Consider the following 3,796-nt stretch of genomic DNA (forward strand, 5'->3'; position numbering starts at 1 on the left):
GCTGCTGCAATGAACTTCTGTCCTAATTTATTTGGCTTCAGAAAGACAGAACTGCAAAACAACCAGATGATGAACAATTATTAAATAATAATAATAATGATGAATGTGGAGCACATTACTAGTGATTACAGTGTTCCAAATCACCATATGCGTGTTACCACTGTGACACTGTAGTGATTAGAAAAAGCATATAATGAGTTCTGGTTAATATGCTCCAGAGTTGACCAGAGGACTTTCATACTTAGTGCTGCTCAGCAAAACTCATGGTTCAGAGCCATGATGGAGCCTGACTGCATCCCATACAGTTATTTACTTGGAGATCATATAACAGTGATCCCAAATTAAGTATTGTTTCCCATGACCTCTTTGCCTTCTAGGTTGGCCAAAGGAACCAACCAGGTCCACACACTGGAAGCCGGTGCAGCTTTTCCCAGGACCCTGGCAGACTTCAGAGTAGATGTAAAGGGAGATGTAAAGGGAGATCTGCAGCATCCCTGAGTCACAACATCTTTTCACAGGGAACAAGTCTCTCATCCTTGTGGGCTGGCTCTCAACCTCAAAGTCCCACAGCCAGTTCCTCACAGTTTTCTTATTAAATCCAAGCTTTGGCTCATCCTGCCTGCTGGCTTTGCATTACCCTGAGTCCTGATGATATTGGTGAGATCAATTCCCCAAGGGTACAGGCCCCTCTTTCAGATGTCCTAAAGATAAGTTAAAATATTGAATGTCTTTACCAATTTATAATTTCTCTAGGAAAAAACCCAAATATATTGGCCCTTGAAAACATCTACAACCAACCATCCGACATGGCAAATCACCCTCTCAGTCAACAAATGCCCATTAGTAAGTGGGCAGCAATATGCCTCCTACAGCTCTTAATGCAAACCAGCTAATGTATAGATCATTAATCTCTAGGAGCCTTTTTCTCTTCCTCTGAATTAATGGCCTTCCTTGGGAAGCTTCACACTCCACCAGCAGAGGGAAGCTGGGAATAATTTCCTGCACTGCTGGGTCCAAGTCCTGCCCCAGCAGAGCAATGTCACCCAGACACACAGAGCTTCAGGCTGCCATTCTGGCACTTAAAGCTTCTTGCCTCTTTTTCAAATGTTGTCTCTCTGAGACAATCCTCTGGCTTAAATGAGAGACACCACCACCAACATCAAGGTGATTAGTTAGATTAGTTGTTTAATTTAGCTTAACGTTTACTTAAAACTGAGAATTTGTAACTGGAAGTGAAACATCTGAAAATGTAATTCTCAACCAGACCTAGAGGAAAACGGAGATATCAATGGAAAATGCCGATATCTGTTGTCAGGACTGCAAGACAGTTCATTGCAGTATAAGCTGCAGCTTATTGCAGTATAAGGTCAGCATTAAAAACGGTTATTCTGGAATTAATTTATCTTTGTAGCCCTAAAATTGTCTGTTTTGAAGTGCTCTGCACAGAATTTCTGGATCTTCTTTGTACTTAGCCCCACCAATCAGTGATTGTTCCATTCACTTACATTCCATCTTCCTGCTCCAACTCTCCACTCTCTTCTCCCCTCTCTTCCCAGGGAAGCAAAGAGGATCCAAACTGCATACTTGAAGTATACTGATACTCCCCAGTGAAAAGCAATGGTAAACAAATATAACTGGGTATGATAGAAGAGGAAAACACGTTCTAAATTGGAAAGAAACTTGCAACTGATAAGGCTAGGAATTATTTTTTTTCTAGGTAGAGAGGCGCAGTTGATGGAAAAATTTGATAAGCTTTGTGACCCACAAGCATCTCCTCAGATATCCATAAGAGGGATAAAGAAGCAGCAGCATTTTTCATATACAACTTCATAGATTGGAAATTTAAATGTGTCCTTGAGCACAGGATACACTGGTTTCTCCCATGACTGCACTTGTTAAGCCACACTGGCCAACATGATGCCCCACAATCAACTCTACTCACCATCTTTTAAGAAGGAAAATTCTCTAGAAGTCATGCCTAAGGCAAAGTTCCTCAGAATTTTGCTACATGCTCATTAGGGTCCCTAGAAATGTTTCATGTCCTTGTACCTGCCCCACAGTTCAAACTGCACCCAGAGATGGTGGAGCAGACAAGCCCACATTGCCCTTTTGCTTTGGGTGTCCCTAAATTACGCTGCTGCTGCTTGAAGAGGATTGCAAACCTGTGTTCCAGCAGCAGGATGCCACACACAGTGTGTGTCACCTCCTTCCAGTTTGCCAGGGATAATCAGTCCCTGGTTTTAAGGCACAGATACAAGTCAGCTCACATGGTAACCACGCTGCCTGCTGGTGTTCCTGCTGCCCTAAGCTTTAGCTGCAGTCCTGCTGCTGGAAGCCAATCCTCTCATCTCTGCTTGTGCAGCTCCATATGAAGCTGTCTCTTAGGCACTGATGAAGGTTGTCTCAACTCACAGGACTGCTTTCACACTGGAATCTGTAAGAGATTGTTCCCTACTGTTGCACAGCCAATGCTAATGCGTGGAAGATACAACTTTTCTACCAGCACAGAGAGATCCAGCACAGTCTGTTTGCAAACTGAAAGCGGGGCATGTCAGCACAACACAAAGCTGCCTGCCCAACTGTGGGTTGAGTTTTGTAACCATAATTCATACTTTCAGCTCTGCAGCAGATTTTGAGCTCTGATCTCATTTATTCTGGGATTAATTAGGAGCAACATCTCCTGTAGGCACTGCTTTCATAGGTTAAAGCTAGTATAAAGCAAGGAGAGTCAGGACCAAGCAATCAATCAGTCTGTGTCTTGTGAGCACAAGTACTTAGCAGCAGCTTCCGCTCACTGTGAGTTTGCTTATTTACAAAAACAGGTCTTACCACCAGCATCAGGGATATCAGAGGGCAGGCTCACTTCCTGGAATACAGTCAGCATTTCCTGGGTTCAAGTTGTTCACAGGCCAAAAATAGCATTTTGAGTGAGCTTCTACTCTCTGCTAGTGAAAACTGCCTGGTTTTCCATGCACTGCAAAGTAAGATCGGACACAAGCTTTTCGGAGAAAAACAAAGTTTATTCTTCTTTAGTTACTGAGGGGCATTTGAAGAGAAGGACACAGGGAATGGCACTGCAAATACTGTCACCAAAACCAGCTGGAAGTGAGGTGCATTTATTCTCCCAAATGTGACTTCATATCCTTATAGGAAAAAAACCCCAAAATCTACCCCTCATAAAACCCAAAGAAACAACAATACCAATTAAAAAAAAGGCTTCACTGTTGCTTTGAAAACTGCAGTTTGCGGTTCTACCAGAAGTTCCTCATGCACAAAAGAACCTGTGCAAGGTAAAAGGGTGAAAGCTGGCAGTGAGAGACTGTCAAGATTGTAGTTCTTGGTCTTATGTCAGCCTGCCATGTAAATGGGTTTTTCTACTTCTGATCAAGCTCCAAAATTCCACAAACTATTCTGAAGACTTCCAGCAACTGAGGTTAATTAACCACAACTGCTTACTATTTTTGAAGGCTGTTGCTTCTTGCTTTTGAAACAATGTCAGTTATACCAGGTGTCAAAGAATTTTCAAAACCACATTATATGAGACCCTTCTGTGTTGTTTAGTATGAAATTGCATGGGATGAATGGAGAGAATGACAAAAACTGGTATAGTTTCTGGAAGTAGTTTCAGCCACTTCCACCAAAAATTTCTTACTATTATTTCTCACTTTAATAACAGAAAATAAGACTTTGCCCAAGCAGGCCAACAAGCTACAGGTTTACTTTTACCATAATAATCACAACAAGGGATATCTTTTTTGTGGATACTTGCTTAAAAGTTATTAAGAAGCAGACAGGA

Source organism: Serinus canaria, chromosome 1, assembly GCF_022539315.1.
Source record: "Serinus canaria isolate serCan28SL12 chromosome 1, serCan2020, whole genome shotgun sequence".
Lineage (NCBI taxonomy): Eukaryota > Metazoa > Chordata > Aves > Passeriformes > Fringillidae > Serinus > Serinus canaria.